The sequence below is a fragment of the Saccopteryx bilineata genome, chromosome 1, assembly GCF_036850765.1.
Source record: "Saccopteryx bilineata isolate mSacBil1 chromosome 1, mSacBil1_pri_phased_curated, whole genome shotgun sequence".
NCBI lineage: Eukaryota > Metazoa > Chordata > Mammalia > Chiroptera > Emballonuridae > Saccopteryx > Saccopteryx bilineata.
This window is the reverse complement of record NC_089490.1, coordinates 79,471,623-79,493,060: the sequence shown is the minus strand read 5'-3', so window position 1 is coordinate 79,493,060 and position 21,438 is coordinate 79,471,623. Positions and strand designations below refer to the sequence as shown.

General features: G+C 43.2%; 1 protein-coding gene across 3 annotated transcripts in view; it reads left to right on the top strand.

Moving 5' to 3' along the window:
- PPP6R2 (protein phosphatase 6 regulatory subunit 2) overlaps positions 1-21,438 on the top strand; it is a 74,623-nt gene that overhangs the window by 11,886 nt on the left and 41,299 nt on the right. For 2 of the 3 annotated variants that reach the window (XM_066254704.1, XM_066254694.1), the window contains exon 2: positions 14,179-14,307. The gene's annotated coding sequence lies outside the window, so the exon portion shown is untranslated. Of the gene's footprint in view, positions 1-11,168; positions 11,247-14,178; positions 14,308-21,438 lie in introns of all 3 variants that reach the window. The other variant, XM_066254701.1, reaches the window with a different exon arrangement.

Genomic DNA, 21,438 nt, shown 5'->3' with positions numbered 1-21,438 from the left:
TGTTCGTCCCTTCTGCTCTCCTTTCCCAAAATTCTTTATCGTATTTATAATTGCTGTTTTGAAGTTCTCATCTGCCAGTACTAACATGGTTATTTGTGGGTTCTGCAGATTGTTTTTTCTCTTGATATGGGTCACATTTTTCTTTTTTGCATGTCTAGTAATTTATTGCTGTATATTGGACATTGTGGACAGTAAAGACTTTGTTTTAGGTCGTCTTAGAGAATACAGTGGTACCTTGAGATACTAGTTTAATTCGTTTTGTAACTGAGCTCGTAAGTCAGTCAACTCGTATATCAAACAAATTACTCCTATTTAAAATAACTGAAATAGATTTAATCCGTTCCAGCCCTGTGAAGCATCCCCAAACCATCCTAAATTATGAAAAAAGACATGTTTTTAATTAAGAAACATACATGGCCTGACCAGGTGGTGGCGCAGTGGATGGAGCGTCGGACTGGGATGTGGAGGACCCAGGTTCGAGATCCCGAGGTTGCCAGCTTGAGTGCGGGCTCATCTGGCTTGAGTTAAAAAAAAAAAAAGAAAAAAGCTCACCAGCTTGAACCCAAGGTTGCCGGCTGGAGCAAGGGGTTATTTGGTCTGCTGGAGGCCCGCGGTCAAGGCACATATGAGAGAGCAGTCAATGAGCAACTAAGGTGTCGCAGTGAAAAACTGATGGTTGATGCTTCTCATCTCTCTTTGTTCCTTTCTGTCTGTCCCTGTCTATCCCTCTCTCTGACTCTATCTCTGTTCCTGTAAAAAAAAAAAGAAAAAAAAGAAACACATGTATACTTTACCAATGTATAACAAAATATATGAAATAAAAGAAAAAAATGTTATTTAGTAACTGTATTCTTACCTTGGAGACAGACAAGTGTGGCTAACGGAGGTAAATGGTGGAGGAGGAGGGAGGGAGGAAGGGATGCAGACTCTGTAAACCCATAAACTAAAGCTGCACTTTCTTAACACTAAATGTAAACTAAAACTGCATTTTCTTTACTTAAAATGAAACCACAAAAACTTAATTGTACAAAATGTACTTTTTTTTTTACAGAGACAGAAAGAGTCAGAGAGAGGGATAGACAGGGACAGACACACAGGAACGAAGAGAGATGAGAAGCATCAATCATCAGTTTCTCATTGCGACACCTTAGTTGTTCATTGATTGCTTTCTCATATGTGCCTTGACTGCGGGCCTTCAGCAGACCGAGTAACCCCTTGCTCGAGCCAGCGACCTTGGGTCCAAGCTGGTGAGCTTTGCTCAAACCAGGTGAGCCCGCACTCAAGCTGGCAACCTCGGGGTCCCGAACCTGGGTCCTCTACATCCCAGTCCGATGCTCTATCCACTGCACCACCGCCTGGTTAGGCAAAAAATGCACTTTCTTAACTTTAAACTTAACCTAAGCTTAACATTACGTATTTTTCATTTAATCATCACCTGTTTTTGCCTTTTTGGCTGCACTTTCAGCACTTTCACTTGCAGAACTTTTGAATAAAAATTTATCCAAAGAGGTTTGCTTTTGCCTGCCTTTTAAAATGTTACAGAAATGTGACAAGTGTCATTAAAAAGTGCTGAAGCAGGACCAGTTGAAACTGTTTCTGGGTGTTTCTTTTCAATGAAATGTAAAAGCTTCTCCCACATTGCCAGCATGTCTTTAATTTCACTTGTGGAAATCACTTCCTCCGCCTCTACCTCCTCCTCACTACTAATCTCTTGCAGAAGCTCTGTATGTTGCATCATCTGTAGTTCCTTCAACTCCTCAGTTGAGAGTTCCTCCTCATGTTCCTCGATGAGCTTGTTTACGTCACCCTCATCTACCTCCAGACCCATCGACTTTCTGAGGGACACAATTTCCTGTAACGCTTCTACTTTGGTCTCAGTTTCTGGTTTGAGTCCTTCGAAGTCCCTGTCTGCAACAACATCAGGCCATAACTTTTTCCATGCCGAGTTCAAGGTTATTCTTGTAACCTCTTGCCATGCCAAGTCAATAATGCGTAAACATATCACGATGTTGTAGTGATCTTTCCAAAACTCTCGAAGGGTTAGATTTGTATTCTCAGTCACCTCAAAGCAGCAGTGGAACAAGTGCTTTGTGTAAAGCTTTTTTTTTTTAATTTTTTTATTTTTTTAAAATTTTTTATTTTTTATTTATTTTTACAGAGGCAGAGATAGACAGGGACAGACAGACAGGAACAGAGAGAGATGAGAAGCATCAATCATCAGTTTCTCGTTGCGCGTTGCGACTTCTTAGTTGTTCATTGATTGCTTTCTCACATGTGCCTTGACCGCGGGCCTTCAGCAGACTGATTAACCCCCTGCTGGAGCCAGCGACCTTGGGTCCAAGCTGGTGAGCTCTTTGCTCAAGCCATATGAGCCCGTGCTCAAGCTGGCCACCTCGGGGTCTCGAACCTGGGTCCTTCCGCATCCCAGTCCGACGCTCTATCCACTGCGCCACCACCTGGTCAGGCTGTGTAAAGCTTTTTAAAGTTGGAAATGATCTGCTGATCCATAGATTGCAAGATTGAAGTCGTGTTGGGTTGGGAGGTAGAGGACTTTCACGAATTTGAACTCATCGAGAATGTCATCTTCAAGACCAGGTGGGTGGGCTGGAGCATTATCAAGGATTAGTAATGCTTTCATTGGGAGTTTATTTTCTTGAATATATTTCTTCACTGCAGGACCAAAGATGAGATTTACCCATTCAATAAAAAACTGCCGCATAACCCATGTCTTAACATTGGCGCATCACATAACCTACAGTTTTTCTTTAAGAATCTTAGGAGTCTTTTTTTTTTTCCATTTTTCTTAAGATTTTATTTATTCATTATAGAGAGGGGGGAGAGAGAGAGAGAAGGGGGGAGGAGCAGGAAGCATCAACTCCCATATATGCCTTGACCAGGCAAGCCCAGGGTTTTGAACCGGCAACCTCAGCGTTTCCAGGTTGACGCTTTATCCACTGCGCCACCACAGGTCAGGCAAGAATCTTATGAGTCTTAAAGGCTTGATTTTCGGAATGATACACTAGCAGTGGCTTTACTTTACAGTCACCACTAGATAGCATTTGTACACAATGCAAGGGTCAGACGGTCCTTCATGGTTTTTTACGTCCTTCATGGTTTTTTACGGCCTGGCAGCTTCTTCTCCTCTGCAGTGATTAAAAATGCTCCTCCGGGGCATTTCTTCCCAAAACAATCCTGTTTTGTCACAGTTGAACACTTGTTGGGGGATGTAGCCTCCTTTGTGATAAGTGCAGCAAAATGTGCAATGTGCTCTTTAGCTGCTTTAATATCAGCACTTGCAGCTTCACCATGCCTCACCACCCAGTGGATGCCAGATCTTTTCTTGAAATTTTCAAACCAGCCATGACTTTCCTTAAACGTATCTTCTGCTGCCTCTTTTGAAGTTGATGGTTCTTTCTTCTTCAAGTCGCCATAAATAATATGTGCCTTTTTGCATATTACAGTCTTCATCACTGTATCTCCTGCCAGCTCTTTCTCTTTCACCCACACCAGCAGAAGCTTCTCCATTTCTTCATGGATATTTGTCCTTAATTGGGACAGAATTGTAGTTCCTTTCACTGGATTTGTGCTTTTGATGGCATCCTTTTGTTTAAGGATGGTACAAATTGTAGATGTATTGCGGTTGTACAGCCTTGCCAGTTCAATCACTCGTACAACACGGTCATGTTTTTCTATCATTTCTTGCTTTACTTCTCTCGACATCATTCTCTTCTTCTCACCACTGTCCTTTACACTCACTTTCTTCGGCTCCATGATAGCACACAAAAACGTTAGTAAAAAATGCAAAAATGGCCTGACTGGGCAGTGGCGCAGTGGATAGAGCGTTGGACTGGGATGCGGAAGATCCAGGTTCGAGACCCCAAGGTCACCAGCTTGAGCAAGGGTTCATCTGGTATGAGCAAAAGCTCACCAGCTTGAGCCCAAGGTCTCTGGCTCCAGCAAGGGGTTACTCCGTCTGCTGAAGGCCTGCGGTCAAGGCACGTATGAGAAAGCAATCAATGAACAATTAAGGTGTTGCAACGTGCAACGAAAAACTAATGATTGATGCTTCTCATCTCTCCGTTCCTGTCTGTTTGTCCCTGTCTATCCCTCTCTCTGACTCTATCTCTGTGGGAAAAAAATGCAAAAATGATGCAAGAAGGAGTACAGCGCACAAGATTCAACTTGATTCTGCGGGTAACGTGAGAAAAAACGAGATGCTGGTGTTGTGCTGCCGATACTGGACCCGGGCGCCAACTAGCGGCAGCTTCCTGAATCACGACTCATATCTCGGAATTTTGCTCGGATCTTGAACAAAACTACAGACCGAGTCGCAGCTCATATCTTTAAAAAAATGTATGTTGGTCCGCTCGTATCTCAAGGTACCACTGTATTAAGTTTTGTTAGGGCTGGCTGTTAAGGTACTGGAGAGCATCCTGATCCTGTAGAAGTTTTTCAAGAGTGGATTTGTTTTTTTGCCTTAAGTTTTATGGCTCAGCCCTTAGTTCTGGACATGGTTTTTACTCCTAAGGAATTGTCCTTCTGGGGTTTTAATGAATGACCCTTCTAAGTTGGCAGAACTTTTTTTTTTTTTTTTTTTACAGAGACAGAGAGTCAGAGAGAGGAATAGACAGGGACAGACACTCAGGAACGGAGAGATGAGAAGCATCAATCATTAGTTTTTCGTTGCGCATTGCGACACCTTAGTTGTTCACTGATTGCTTTCTCATACATGCCTTGACCGCGGGTCTTCAGACCGAGTAACCCCTTGCTCGAGCCAGCGACCTTGGGTCCAAGCTGGTGAGCAAACCAGATGAGCCCGCACTCAAGCTGGCGATCTCAGGGTCTCGAACCTGGGTCCTTGGCATCCCAGTCTGACGCTCTATCCACTGCGCCACCGCCTGGTCAGGCTAAGTTGGCAGAACTTAAACTCCAAATCCTGTCTCCCAGTGTTGAACAACTGCTGTAATATTTGCTTATCTCTTTCACCTCAGAGCAGCTGCTTTCTGCTTGGTCACTCACTCTCTCAGCTTCATTCAGGTGTAACTGACCAATAAAATTGTAAGATACTCAAAGTACATTGTATTTTTATGTGTGTATATATTGTGAAAGGATTCTCCCTATCTAGTTAATTGTCATATCCATCACCTCACATATTTGTTTATTTTGTTTTGTGGGGACATTTAGGTTGTACCTGCTTAGTAGCTTTCAGTTACACAGCACAGTGTGATCAGCTGCAGTCCCCGTGCTTCACATTTGGTCCTCAGACTGTATTCATCTCATAGCTGAACATTTGCGCCTTTCACTAACCTCTTTATGCCCCTGCCTCCACCTGGCAGCTACTTTCTACTCTGTTTCTATGAGCTCGACTTTCTTTTTGGTTTGGTTTCTCGGCATTTCATCCCATTAGGGTTAGGAGTCAGCCAAGGATTCTAGAGGAATTTTAATGCAGATTTTGGGGATTTCCCCTTCTTTGTTGGATTTCCTCTTAAGTTTTCAGCCATTCTCTAGCCCTGACCTCTTATTTCTCAGGCAGTAAGACTGCATAGCAATATCTGATCTAAGCACTGTTGCCTAGCTCTGTGAGCAGCATAGGTGCCCTTAGTGTGGAGCTGGTGCTTCTGTTCTCATCTTCCCATGTTTCTGTTCCCTCCAATATCTGCATGTCTTCAGTAGGTCTCCAGTACCTTCAAATAGCTGTTTTTAATCTTTTGTCCAGAGTTTATAATTATTATCAGCAAGCTGTACCACCATTTCTGGAACCAGAGATCTCAGACTAGACTTTTATCGCCTGCATCATAGTTGCTTAACAGAGGGAAGGGAGAGACTGGGATTGAATGTAGAGACACGCCTGCTTGTAGAGGAAATGAAAGCTGACAAGGGTAGCCATGGGGGCTGAGGATATTAGGAGAGTGTGGTGTCAGGGAGCTTAAGAGAAGCTGTTACTTCCACCATGTCAGGCTGTGAGATATTGAATGAGGTGAGGTCTGAGAGGTAGTCCTTGCTCACTGGCTTCTTTGACTAAAACATTGTAGTGGCAGGATGGGGAAAGAAGCCAGATAGAAGAGGGATTGGGGACAGTAAGAGCAGACAGTTCCTTGAAGAAGCTTTGCTGTAAATAGGGATTGGAGAAATGTCTGGGGCAGGGAGTGTGTGTGTGTGTGTGTGTGTGTGTGTGCACACTGACAGGAGGGCACTGGAGATTCCAGAGGGGGGAGAAGTACAGAGGACCAGCCTTGGGAAGATGTGAGGGGTGGGGACTAGAGAATGAGGGGGGTTGGCATTTGGGAGCAGGATACTTTTCCATCATAACAGGAGGGAAGGCAGGGAATGGGAGAGGTCCCAGTTAAGACCTTTTGCTCTTTCTTTGAATTCAGGGGGTAAGGATCCTGGAGGGTGGAGGAAAGAATAAAAGAACTAAAATGGTGGTTCTATTAGATATCTATCGCAACAGACCATCCCAATGATTAGTGGCTTTAAACAACAATCTTTGTTTCTGGTGTGAGTTTGTGGTTTGAGCCCAGTTCTGGTTGGGCTCAGCCGGATGACTCCTGTTTCCTTATATGACTGGGACCTTGGCTGGATGTTCAGGCCTCTCTGCAGGGTCCTGTCACCTTAGGGAGGCTAGACAGGTCTTCACTCACTGGTCACAGGATTCCAACAGGCTGAGGGTAGAAGCTGAGGCCACTTGAAGCTAAGCCTCAGAACTGCACCTGTCCCTCTCTCCCCATTTTGCCACCTTCTGGTGGTTAAGCAGGTCACAGGATGGGCAGATAGACTTCATTCACTTCTTTTTTTTTCTTTCAATTTTTATTTATTCATTTTAGAGAAGAGAGAGACAGAGACAGAGAGAGAGAGAGGAGAGACAGAGAGAGAGAAGGGGGGAGGAGCTGGAAGCATCAACTCCCATATGTGCCTTGACCAGGCAAGCCCAGGGTTTCAAACTGGCGACCTCAGCATTTCCAGGTCGACGCTTTATCCACTGCGCTACCACAGGTCAGGCTTCATTCACTTCTTTTTTATTTATTTTTATTTTTTATTTATTGATTTTTTAATTGATTTTTAGAGAGAGGGGAGAGAGAGAGAAGGGGGAGGAGCAGGAAGCATCAACTCCCATATGTGCCTTGACCAGGCAAGCCCAGGGTTTCGAACCGGCAACCTCAGTGTTCCAGGTCGACGCTTTATCCCACTGCGCCACCACAGGTCAGGCCCTCATTCACTTCTTGATGTAAGGCGCTATACAGAATTTGTGCTCATCTGAAATTTGTCACATTTGTCTTAAGAGAGGGGAACTAGCTTCCTGGAGAGGATTGCTAGGCTATATTTAATGTTCACTTGAGGTTTGTGGTCGTTAATTTAAAATGAGTGAAACTCAAGCAAGGTTTTCTCAGGGAAGCCTTCTTTGACCAACAACCTCCTGCTCCCTAATAACAATCACTAACATTTAGGCACTTATTGTTTGCCAGGTGTGTATTGAGCGCATTTTATACAGATTATCTTATTTTATATTCACACTGACCCTTTGAGGTATGTAATGCATCTATATTTTATATAGTCAGGGAGATTGAGACAGAGTTTAATAGATTTAGGTCAGTAAGTGGTAGGGCTGAGTTTCTGGCCAGGCAAGTGCATCTGGTATTGAGGTTTCAACCACCAGGCATACCACCTTTGTAGAAGTCATGCCTTCCATTGCACAAGCATTTTGAGAGCTAATGTACGCCAGGCACTCTTGCAGCAGGCCTGGATCCAAGCACTGAAGTTTGCCCTAGTTAACCCTTCTACCCACCCTTGGATCTCAGTATTTTATCCCTAGCTACAGGGATGCCCCATGGCATAGGAAACTGGTGGTTCTGTCCTTGGGGTTGGAAGATAGAATGCTCGGGGTCTATGTGCCTGCCCTGCCACCTCCCTCACAGTGGCCCTGGTGGAGTCCTTTGGGGGTCTGTCTTCTCTGCTAGAGATAAAGAGTTTGGGGGTGGGGCTCTGTTCCTGTCATTCTTTCTTCATTCCTGGTTGTCTCTATCTGGGCTGCTGTGGATAGTCAAGCCTTTTAGAGATCCTCTTCAGGAATTTGACTCCCACCAATCAGCCCATCGACTGCTTCATTTTTTCTCATTGGGATATAATTCACATACCCTAAAACTCACGTTTTTAAAGTGTAAAATTCAGTGATGTCTAGTGTATATACAAGTTTGTGCAGCCATCACTACTAACTCTAGAGCAGCGGTCTCAACCTGTGGGTCGCGACCCTGGCGGGGGTCGAACGACCAAAACACAGGGGTCGCCTAAAGCCATCAGAAAACCATCGGAAATACATATTTTATTTAAAAATGTATTGTATAATAAATATGTATTTTCCGACCCCTGTGTTTTGGTCGTTCGATCCCTGCCGGGGTCGCGACCCACAGGTTGAGAACCGCTGCTCTAGAACATGTTGTCATCCACAAAGAAACTGTTGCTCCATTTTGAAGACTTGCACCTGTCTCTCCAGGACCTCATTTTCCCTCCAGACTATGAGATCCTGCTCTGTCCCTTGGCTCTGCTGGTAGCCCTCCCTGGACTGTGCAGCCCTATGTAGTACCTTCATGTTATCTCCCTCTACCCTCACCACTGCTGTACCTACTTGGATACTTCCATTTCCTCTTTATCAACTGGGGGAGAATCTGGCATCACTTGGAGATGGAAAACATGGACTTTGCTGTTAGGCAACCTGGGTTCAAGTTCTAGAACTGACATTTGCTAACCTGGTCTGGGCTGGTCCTGTGATTTTCCCCTGTGAACTGGGGTTTTGGTGAGCTGCTTGTTCACTGAGCTGCACTGGACAGGGGCATGGATGTAGTAAAGCACTCTGGAGGTGATTGGCTCGTGACTGCTGACCTGGAAGCTGTTTGCCCTGTGACCCAGCAGTTCTACATCCAGGAGAATAAAATCAGAGAAACACCCACTGCACAAACATGCATGTTTAGAATGTCCAGGCAGTCTTGTTAGTGATAATGATAAATCAGAAACACCCTGGCCTGACCAGGCGGTGGCGCAGTGGATAGAGCGTCGGACTGGGATGCGGAAGGACCCAGGTTTGAGACCCCGAGGTCGCCAGCTTGAGTGCGGGCTCATCTGGCTTGAGCAAAAAGCACACCAGCTTGGACCCAAGGTCGCTGGCTCCAGCAAGGAGTTACTTGATCTGCTGAAGGTCCCCACTCAAGGCACATATGAGAAGGCAATCAATGAACAACTAAGGTGTCGCAACGAAAAACTGATGATTGATGCTTCTCATCTCTCTCCATTCCTGTCTGTCTGTCCCTGTCTGTCCCTCTCTCTGACTCTCTCTCTCTCCCTGTAAAAAAAAAATCAGAAACACCCTGAAAGGGCAGAAATTACCTTTTTATGTAATGGAATAATGCCCACCATATTTTAAATGAAAGAATTAAAACTACCTGTATTAATATAGATAATTGTCTAAAATATAGAATTAAGCTTAAGACAATTGGAGAGTACATGTATATGTTATAGAAATATTTCAATATGTTCTTTTTTTTAATTGCTTGGTTTTAGAGAAACAGAGACAGCAAGGGAAGGGAAGAGAGAGAGAAGCATTTATTTGTTGTTTCACTTAGTTGTGCATTCATTCATTGATTGCTTCCTCTATGCACCCTGATAAGGGATCGAACCCTCAACCTTAGCATTTTGGGAGGATGTTCTAACCAACTGAGCTAATAGGCCAGGGCCTCAATATATTCTTAAAACAGTGCATTACTTATAGATACATTAGTAGTGAAATGATGCAGTTATGGATACTGCAAGTTAATGATCTTTGAGGAGAAAGGGAGTGGAATGGGTTGTATGTTCCTCGATGTATTAGAATTTTATTTTTAAGTTGAAGGCATGAACAATTGTTAACATTTATTAAATCTCAGTATATAAGTATTTGTCATACTCTTCTGTAGACCTTTTTATATTTTTTCATAATTTAAAATGAATAAAAATATTTAAACTAGGTTATTATAATGTGATACTCTAAAAGAGGTGTAAAGAGACTTTTGTGTGAGTGCGGAGGAAGGGCTCAGGAAAGCTTGAAGTGAGTAGTAGTTGTTGAGTTTTGAATTGAAGAGCCAGCAGGACTTTTGTCAGGTAGGGAAGGCAGGAGAAGGGGCATTGCAGGCTATACGAGACCCTCAGCGTATTTAGGAAGTGGTAAGTGTCAGTGTGATTAGAGAGTCAAGGATGGGGAGAAGGAAAGAACCTAAATTGTATTGTGTGGTGGTTTCACTTAAGGTGCCCTCGAGTAGAGGGTTACAGGAAAAGTACAGTATGTTCTTTGTTCCCTTCTCCTCTTTTTCTTCCTTTTTTGGGACTATTTGTGTCTTTATGTATCTTTCATGTCTAGGTTTTTGAAGATATGGGATACAGTTATAACAACTGTTGAAATGTCTACTGATTCTGTTATCTTTGTCATTTCTGGGTTGGTTTTGATAGATTTTTCTCTTCATTATTGTTCATGTTTTCCTGCTTCCTTGCATGCCAGGTAATTTTGGATTAGATGTCAAGGCACTGTGAATTTATCTTGTTTAATGCTGGGTATTTTTGCATTTCTATAAATATATTCTTGACCTTCTTTATGGAATGTGGTTAAATTACTTGGCAACAGTTTGATTCTGGTGGTCTCTTACTTTTAAGCCTTGTTAGGTGAAACCACAGAGTAATGTTTAGTCTGGGGCTAATTTTACCTCTGAGGCAAAAGTCTTTTGAGTACTTTGTCCAGTACCCTGAGAATTAGGAAGTTTCTACTGTGACTGGAAGAGTGACTGTCCCCTGGCTTCATGTGAACTCTGAGAATTGTTCCTGTTAAACTTTTAAAGTCACTTTGCCTGGCTTGGATGTTTACCTCACTCGTGCACTGATCAGCACTTAGCTGGAGCCTGCATATCTCTGTGCCACTCTGTCCCCTCCAATGTTCTGCTTGTGAATGCCAGCGCCTTGGCCTCAGGAGATTGCTGGACTCCACCTGGCTCTTCTCCTGTGGCCCAGAACTACTCTTCAGGCACAAAACTGGGCAGTGAAAGGGCACCTCTTGTTTCCTTTCTGTCAGAGACCACTGTTCTTCATTGCCTGTTGTCTAGTGTCTTGAAAACCATTTTATATGTTTTACTCTTTCATTTTTTTTGTTGCTTCAGGTGGGAAGGTAAATCTGCTCCCTGTTGTTTCATCTTGGCCAGAAGCAAAAGGATCAGAAACAGGCTTTATAACGGAAGGTATAAGGTGGTCTTTAAAATAGTCATGGAACCTACAAGAATGCTGTCTCCGTTTCTGGTTGGGATGCTTGGGAGGGAGAGCAGAGGTGGGCTTTTCCCGAGTGGCCATAGGGGAATTCATGTGTGTAGTAGGGAAGGAGATGGGGATAGTGCTTAGAAGAACGGTTTCATAGGAAAACCCAGGGCTAAAGAGTGAGATCCTGAGGGCACAGTAGGAACACAAACCTGCAGTTAGTGATGACTGAGTCTGGGCTGGAGGACACAGGTGACAGAAGGCTTGTACTGTACAGTGGGAGGATGTGGGAGAGGGTGATGACACTCAGAATATGTGCCCATTACTGTGAAGGTACACTTATTCCCTGGCTATATGTCCCTCCTGATGTCCCAGCAGTTTGCGGCTCAAGGTGCCCATTCTTCTAGCTCAGTGGTCGGCAAACTCATTAGTCAACAGGGCCAAATATCAACAGTGCAATGATTGAAATTTCTTTTGAGAGCCAAATTTTTTAAACTTAAACTATATAGGTAGGTACATTCCTTATTGAGGTAGTGCCCGCACATGGTGTTTTGTGGAAGAGCCACATTTAAGGAGCCAAAGAGCTGCATGTGGCTCGTGAACTGCAGTTTGCTGACCAGGGTTCTAGCTCATGCTAAGTAGAATTTGTCAAGATAATGTATGTTATAAAAGCATTGTTTCAGCCTGGCCTGTGGTGGTGCAGTAGATGGAGCATCAACCTGGAATGCTGAGCTTGTTGGTTCAAAGCCCTGGGCTTGCCCAGTCAAGGCTCATGTTAGGAGAAACTTGAAGTTGCTTCCTGCTCCTCTTTTCTGCCTTTCTCTCTCTCTCTTAAAAAAAAAAAAAAATCTTAAAAAAAGCCCAAAAAGCCTTGGTTGAAAGTTAGACTACATAGGCCTAAAGCCAACCATATAGAAATACTTCCTTATTTTGAAAACTGTATTGAGTGCTGAAAAACCAAGTTTTTGAATTATTTAGTTTAATAATTTGAATTATAAAGTGTTAGATGTAAGAAGACTTGCCTATTTTAGATGGTAATGTTGACTTATCCCTGGTTTACTAGCACAATTTTGATTGCCTTTTTTTGTTTAATTTTTATATAAAATTTAAAAACACACAAATATACACCTGAAACCTATATAATTTTATATACCAATGTCACCCCAATACATTCAATAAAGATTAAAAACAAAAGTAAAGGACACATTATAATGAACACCCATGTATTTACCACCCAGCTTCAGCAGTGGTCAACATCTTGCCAATTCTTTTTTTCATCCATCCCTTTCCCTCTCACACTCTTAAAATTTGTTTGGCTCTTGTTTTTTGGTGGAGTTTTTAAAAAACAAATCCCAGAAATAATGTCATTTTACTTTTTCTTTTCTTTTTTAGTGAGAGAGAGGCAGGGAGAGAGAGACAGAAACAGGAACATGCAGCTGTTCCTGTATGTGCCTGACTATAGATGAAAGTGGCAATTTCTGTGCTTTGGGATAGTGCTCCAACCAACATTTTACTTTTTCTAATAAGTACACTTTTTATTTTTAAAGATTTTATTTATTTTTGGACAGAGGGGAGAGAGAGAGAGAGAGAGACAGAAAGAGAGAGAGAAAGAGAAAGGGAGAGAGCCAGAAGGGAGGGGCCGGAAGCACCAACTCCTAGTATTTGCTTCTTTTATGTGCCTTGACCAGGCAAGTGTGGGGATTCCAACCAGCAACCTCAGTGTTCCAGGTCAGTTTATGCACTGTGCCACCACAGGTTAGACAAGGGCAGTTTTTATTTTTAAAAACCTAGCTATCATGCCATTATTACAACTAAGGACATTCACAGTGATTTCTTTTTGTGTGTGTGAGATTTCTTAATATCATCTAATACCAATCCATATTTAGATTTCCCCAGTAGTTTCAAAAATATCTTTTCCTATTTGATTGGTTTTAATTGGAGCCAAAAAGATCTAATTTTTTTTTGTATCTTTTTGAAGTTGGAAACGGGGAGGCAGTCAGACAGACTCCTGCATGCACCCGACTGGGATCCACCCGGCATGCCCACCAGGGCGCGATGCTCTGCCCATCTGAGGCTTCGCTCTGCTGCAACCAGAGCCATTCTAGCGCCTGAGGCAGAGGCCACAGAGCCATCCTCAGCACCCGGGACAACTTTGCTCCAGTGGAGTCTTGGCTGCAGGAGGGGAAGAGAGAGACAGAGAGGAAGGAGAGGGGGAAGGGTGGAGAAGCAGATGGGCGCTTCTCCTGTGTGCCCTGGCCTTGAATCAAACCCGGGACTCCCGCACGCCAGGCCGATGCTCTACCACTGAGCCAGACAGCCAGGGCTAAATATTATTTTTGATGATTGTCTCTTATGTTCTAGACTAGTACCCCTCTCTATTGCTAAGGTCTAATTTCCAAAGTATAAAATCATGACTTTTATGCAAATACAGAGTAGAGTAGTAGCTCCAGGCTCCACGTGTCCATGTTTTTGCAGTAAAGCTTGGAGCCAGTCATTTCACTAAGTAGTACTGACCACTTGATTAGAAATGATAGAAGTCACAGTTGGAGCACTGTTAGATGCTTTTCTTCTAGTCATTTTGATGAGGTATCAGTCACTTTGTGACCAGGAATATGTGTTTCTTGAGGTGATAAAGTTTCAAAACTGAACTACTTCATAGAGTTCCTTCACACATCCTTGAAGTCTGTGTGTGACATTCCAACCATTGAGCTAGTTAACCAGACATAGGATGAGTGTGTATCATTGGTGCCAAGCTCTCTAGAACAAGCAGACAAGGGAGTTTTTAGTTCCTTCATCATGAAATGTTCTGATAATATGATTACTAGGTAAGGATACTGATTTTTATGTTCCTTTTTCCTACCATTTTGTTAATTTTCAAAAATAAAACTTAAAATAAGTTTTTTCACTTTTGTTTTTCAGGTGAAGAGATTGTAAATCTTCTACTGAATGAAAAATTTTTTCTTAAAGTTGCATATACTCCAAGAAAAAGCCCCAAATGCTTTTGTATTTTGCCTGAATACAAAATTTAACAGGAAGTTTCCACAGAAGGTAAGATGGTTTTCCTTTTTTGATTCTTTTTTACTGGTAATTTGTGCAAATATACTGTATAAGTGGAAGGTCAAGAATGGATGACAACAGAAATTTAGGTTTAAAGGGTGTAGTCTATTGTCTTTTGGTCGTTTTTTGATCCTTCTGAATCTAGGTTTGAGTTGCTTTGTTGTGGAAAAGTTACGTGGTCTCTCCAAGCCAAAGTATAATCCAAATAAAATGAGGCCAGTCATGTCATGCATGTGTAGTGAGGGACCTGTGATAGAGCCTCTGTACTGTCATGGGTGCCAGAACACACTATTCACATAGAGGATGAAAAAGGTGAGGAAGAACTTGTGCGTCCAGCAGTGTTGGGCGCTCTTGAAAAGTGCTCACATTGCATTCTGATTAGATATTGGATAAGTTACATTAAATATAGTTTCTTATGGTCACTTCAGTTCATGGAAAATAATATATTGCTCTAAAGGCCAAAGAGAAAAACAAAGGAATAGTGAGCATTATGACAGCACTCCTTTGCTCCTTGCTGAAGAAAATATCAATCCTCTTCAGAGGAAAGCACATACAATTTAGGCCCTTGGGGCTTTAAAGATAAAATTTAAGGAAACTTGAATTTACAATCAGAAAACAAACACACCATTGTGAGGCAGAGTTAGCAAAGTTAGGTGCCCTAAGCCCTGTAGATATTGAATAATCAGATGCTGTTTGTGGATAATATATGAAGCTTTTGAAGAAATATGTATAGAATAAAAATTAGTAATGCAACGTATCAATATGATCCTAGTGCAGCTTTCAGAAATGAAAACAGGGTTGCCATTAAAAACTCAGTGTATGTGGATTAGAAGAGGAAACATGGCTGAAGACAGAATTGTGACCTGGAATAAGTATCTGAAGAAGTTACACAACATGCAGCCCTGAGAGACGGGAGATGGAAATGAGATTAGGAGAAAGTGGAAGTTAGAATAAAAATGTGTAATAAATGTGTAGTTGGGATCCCAGAATAGAAGCACCTGTGTCAAAAGCAGTATTAACAAAAAGAAACACTCATCCATTGGAATTGTATAGGGTGAAAAACAAAATGATCTTCAGCTAGTGGTAAAAGGTAGATTACCTACAAAGGAACATCTGTTGACAACAGGTGTCTCATTTGCATGAATAGAAGCCAACAGAAAGTGGAATAATTCTTCAAAGTGATAAGAGAGTATAAATTTCAGTATATAGAATTGTGTATCAGTTATAGTTTGCAAGAAAAACAGCAATATCATGTTCTTGATAAATGTTAGGCTAGGTTGTTTGGACTACCCTCTATCCTTTCAGCCCTATACTATGGAAAGCAACAAAAATTGTTAGATTTGCCCTGGCTGGTTGGCTCAGTGGTAGAGCGTCGGCCTGGCGTGCAGGAGTCCTGGATTCAATTCCCAGCCAGGGCACACAGGAGAAGCGCCCATCTGCTTCTCCACCCCTCCCCCTCTCCTTCCTCTCTGTTTCTCTCTTCCCCTCCCGCAGCCAAGGCTCCATTGGAGCAAAGATGGCCCGGGCGCTGGGGATGGCTCTGTGGCCTCTGCCTCAGATGCTACAATGGCTCTGGATGCAACAGAACGGCGCCCCAGAGGGGCAGAACATTGCCCCCTGGTGGGCATGCCGGGTGGATCCCAGTCGGGCGCATGCGGGAGTCTGTCTGACTGCCTGCCCGTTTCCAGCTTCGGAAAAACGGAAAAAAAAAAATTTGTTGGATTCATCCTGACCAGTGGTGGTGCTGTGGATAGAGAATGTCAACTTGGGACGCTGAGGACCCAGGTTCAAAATCCCTAGGTTACCAGCTTGAGCACAGGCTCACCAGCTTGAGTGCAAGTTTGCTGGCTTGAGCGTGGGATTATTGTCATGATCCGATGGTCACTGGCTTGAGCCCAAAGGTCACTGGCTTGAAGCCCAAGGTCACTGGCTTGAGCCCAAGATCTCTGCCTTGAACAGGGGATCGTTGGCTTGGCTGAAGCCCCATGGTCAAGGCATGTTTGAGAAGAATCATTGAACAACTGAAGTGATGCAACTATGAGCTGATGCTTCTCATCTCTCTCTTTTCCTGTCTCTCTGTCCCTGTCTATCCCTCTCTCTGACTCTCTGTCCAAAAAAAAAAAAAGTCTCAAGCCTGATCAGTGGAAATGGTCTATAGTGTTGACAAGAATTGCTGAGGTCCCCAGTTCAAAACCCTGAGGTTGCCGGCTTGAGCACAGGGTCGCTGGCTTGGGCATGGTGTCATCAACATGCTCCCAAGGTCACTTGCTTGAACAAGGTGTCACTGGCTCTGCTGGAGCCCCCCTCCCCCCAAGGCATGTATGAAAAGCAATCAGTGAACAACTAAAGTGATCCAACTATGAGTTGATGCTTCTGAGCTTTCTCCTCCCTTTCTCTCTTGCTTCCTAGGTCTGTCTGTCTCTCTCAAATCTATTAAAAATAAAAAGAGATCTCAAGGTGAGCCCTGGACAGTTAGTTCAGTTGCTTTAAAGCATCATCCTGAAGCACAGAGGTTTCCAGTTAGAGCCCCAGTCATGGCACATACAGATTGATGTTCCTGTCTCTCTCCCTTCCTCTCTAAAGTCAATAAAAATTTTAAGAAAATCTCAAGGTGAGAGAGCCTAAAGGGAACTATCCTATACTGAACAGGGCTCTGAAAGGTTGTATGTACATTGCTCACAAAAATTAGGAGATCAGCCTGACCAGGTGGTGGCGCAGTGGATAGAGCGTCAGACTGGGATGCGGAAGGACCCAGGTTCGAGACCCCGAGGTCACCAGCTTGAGTGCGGGCTCATCTGGCTTGAGCAAAAAAGCTCACCAGCTTGGACCCAAGGTCTCTGGCTCCAGCAAGGGGTTACTCGGTCTGCTGAAGGCCCACGGTCAAGGCACATATGAGAAAGCAATCAATGAACAACTAAGAAGTCACAACGCACAACGAGAAACTAATGATTGATGCTTCTCATCTCTCTCTCCGTTCCTGTCTGTCTGTCCCTGTCTATCTCTGCCTCTGTAAAAAAAAAAAAAAAAAAAAAAATTAGGGGATCAGGGGCATGCAGATACTCCTCTAGTACTTTCAGCCTTTTGTGTAGTACATTTTCACCAATGAAATAGAAGTTGGTTTTGCATCTCATTTGCATAATCAAACAACTGTCTTTGACTTGTTGTTTGCTTTTCTGATGTTCTTGTTTAATAAAAAAATTCAAATGCTGCTTTTTTTTATCGCTTCCTATTCATTTTTGAAATATCCCCTAATTTTTGTGAGCAGTATGTATCCTCAGGTTATGGTGAACTAGAGGCATGCCTGCTTCACTCCATCCCTGCCCCCACCTAGTTATATTTTTACTAAATGTAGCAGGAAAAATATAGGAAAAAGGGGAAAAATCTTAGGAGTCTGGGTTAGCTTTTATAAAGCTCTATAGCCAAGGTTTATACTGCCTGGGTAGTTCAGGGTAATTAAACATGACTTTAAGTTTTCTGGTTTGATAATGCCTTTTAGGAATCCTACAACCAAAGCCTCTCTGCAGGAAGTTACCATCATCCTAAGATGCATTTTGATTTTATTTTGTGTGTGTGTGTGACAGAGATAGAAAGAGGGACAGATAGGGACAGACAGACGGGAAGGGAGAGAGATGAGAAGCATCAATTTTTCATTGCGGTACCTTAGTAGTTTATTGATTGTTTTCTCATATGTGCCTTTTTTACCGGGGGTCTACAGCAGTGCGAATGACCCCTTTCTCAAATCAGATGAGCCCATGCTCAAGCTGGAGACCTCAGGTTTCGAACCTGGTCCTCCGCATCCCAGTCCGAGGCTCTATCCACTATGCTACGGCCTGGTCATGCCCTTACAGATATTTTTAAGGATATTGATTAGTATACAGATAAAACTGACCAAGCACATGAAGAAATAAGGCACCATGAGTGAAAACCAATAGAAAAGAACCTCTAATACTTCAGATTTTGGAGTTATCAGTTATAGACTATTAATACAAGCATGCTTTTTATTCTTGCAAAAATTTTTTTATTCTTATAAAATATTTAAATAAATACCTGGTTGGGAGCTCAGTTGGTTAGAGCATTGTCCTGATATGCCAAGGTTGCAGGTTTGATCCTTGGTCAGGGCACATACAAGAATCAACCAATGAATGCATGAATAAGTGGAAAAACAAATTGATGTCTTTTTCTCTCTGTCTCTGTCTCTCTTTTCTCTTTCTCCTCCCTCTCTCTAAAATCAATTAATATTTAAAAAAGAAATAAAATATCAATAGGAAACTATAAAAAGTGATTTATAATATTTGACAAAGGACCAAATAGGTGTCTAAAGAATACAGTACAGGTGGGCAAAAAGTAGGTTTATAATCGTGAATATGCAAACACAGAGTTTATTCTTGTATTTTTTTTTTTTTGTATTTTTCTGAAGCTGGAAACGGGGAGAGACAGTCAGACTCCCACATGCACCTGACCGGGATCCACCCGGCTCGCCCACCAGGGGCAACGTTCTGCCCACCAGGGGGCGATGCTCTGCCCCTCCAGGGCATTGCTCTGCCATAACCAGAGCCCAGGCCATCTTTGCTCCAATGGAGCCTTGGCTGCGGGAGGGGAAGAGAGAGACAGAGAGGAAGGAGGGGGGGTGGAGAAGCAAATGGGCGCTTCTCCTATGTGCCCTGGCCAGGAATCGAACCCAAGTCCCCCGCACGCCAGGCCGACGCTCTACCGCTGAGCCAACCGGCCAGGGCCTCTTGTATTATTATTTTTTTTTTTTTTCATTTTTCTGAAGCTGGAAACGGGGAGAGACAGTCAGACAGACTCCCGCATGCGCCCGACTGGGATCCACCCGGCACGCCCACCAGGGGCGACGCTCTGCCCAGCAGGGGGCGATGCTCTGCCCATCCTGGGCGTCGCCATGTTGCGACCAGAGCCACTCTAGCGCCTGAGGTAGAGGCCACAGAGCCATCCCCAGCGCCCTGGCCATCTTTGCTCCAATGGAGCCTTGGCTGCGGGAGGGGAAGAGAGAGACAGAGAGGAAAGCGCGACGGAGGGGTGGAGAAGCAAATGGGCGCTTCTCCTGTGTGCCCTGGCCGGGAATCGAACCCGGGTCCTCCGCACGCTAGGCCGACGTCTTGTATTATTTTTTGTATGAATATCTGTAAACCTCCTTTTGCTCCCTTCTATATGTGGGTTTAATATCGAATCATTTTCAGTGAAGAGGAAATCAGTGAGCCAGGAAATGGGAAATCACCCAGGATGAAGCCTGGAGATCTGATGGAAACACAGAGCAGAGGATGGGCAGTGTGGAGGATGGAGGGAGAGTCTCTGATGTGTGTTTAATTGGTGTTTTATAAGGAGAAGTGAGGATTGGAACAGATTTATTATTTGAAAAGATAAAGGCTAAAGATTTTCAAGAATTGATGAAAAAACCCAGCCTGCAGATTCAAAGAGACAAATAAACCGTAAACAGAATAAGTAAAAATGATAATTTATAATAGGAGGTAGTAAACATGCAGAGCACCAAGGACAAAAATGGATCTGAAAATAAGCCAAAGAAATAAGATGCAGCCTGACCATGCAGTGGCACAATGGATAGAGCATCGGACTGGGATGTGGAGGACCCAGGTTCGAGACCCTGAGGTCGCCAGCTTGAGTGTGGGCTCATCTGGTTTGAGCAAAACTCACCAGCTTGGACCCAAGGTCGCTGGCTCGAGCAAGGGGTTACTCAGTCTGCTGAGGGCCCACGGTCAAGGCACATATGAGAAAGCAATCAATGAACAACTAAGGTGTCGCAACGAAAAACTGATGATTGATGCTTCTCATCTCTCTTCATTCCTGTCTGTCTGTTTCTATCTGTCCCTCTCTCTGACTCTTTCTGTCTCTATAAAAAAAAAGAAAAAGAAAAAAGAAAAACAGGAAATAAGATGGATTATTGTCATCTGCACAGCAGTGAAATTGATGCTGATTCCTTCAGTGCTGCAGTAGAAGTGAATAGCTGTGGGATCCTCTCTTCACTGCCCTGGGGGTAAACAGTTGTGAACTCACTCCTGCCCTTCAGTCTGCCTGACCTCTGCTCTATGTTTCCATCAGATCTCTAGGCTTCATCCTGGGTGATTTCCTGTTTTTTGGTTCACTGATTTCCTCCTCACTGTAAATGATTTGATATTAAACTCATGTATTGTATTCTTTATTTCTAGACATTCTTTTTGGTTCTCAGGCAAAAATGTCTTTCAAGAATGAGAAGGAGCCTGACCTGGTGGTGGCGCAGTGGATAGAGTGTCGACCTGGGACGCTGAGGTCCTTGGTTTGAAACCTCGCTGACACACCATCTTGAGTGCAGGGTCACTGGCTCTGCTTAAGCCCCCCCATACCCTCCCCCCATCAAGGCATGTATGAGAAACAATCAGTGAGCAGCTAAAGTGATGCAGTTACAAGTTGGTATTTCTCACGCGCTCTCTTTTCTCTCCTCTCTTTTCTCTCTCTCTCTCTCTAAAAAAGAAAAGAATGAGAAAGAAATACATTTTTAGAAAAACAAAAACTGAAGAGTTTGTCATTGGCAGTCATTTATTAAAGATAGTTCTAAAGAATCTGCGGAAAAAGTGACCCCAAGTAGAAGAACTGAGGTTCAAAAGGGAATGAGAAGCAAATATAAATGAACATTAATTGTTTATAATAATGATAATAGCAGTGTCTTATGGAGTGAAATCAAGGTAGGGTAATATAAAATGTGGCAATAGCATGTAAAGAGGAGGGTAAACAGAGATCAAAGCTCTCCAAGGGCTTTCTACCAGCTGGGGTTGGGGAGAGGCATTGATTCACTGCAGATTTTAATAAGTGTACAACCTACAATTTCTAAAAAGCCACTATAGAATAGAAACAAGATACAACTTCCAAAGTAGTGGGTAAGGGAGTAGAACTTTCTTTAATCTGACAAAAGAAACATTTAGCAACTTTATGCTTGGTGATACATTGAAAGCTCTCCCTCTGAAAGTGGGAGGAAGACGGGGCTGTTTGCTCTGACCACTTCTTTTGAGAATCATAAAAGAGGTTTTAGCCAGACCAATAAATCGGAAAAATGGGAAAGAAAGATAAAAGAATTTGAATGGAAAAAACAAAACTGTTATTCATAGATGATAT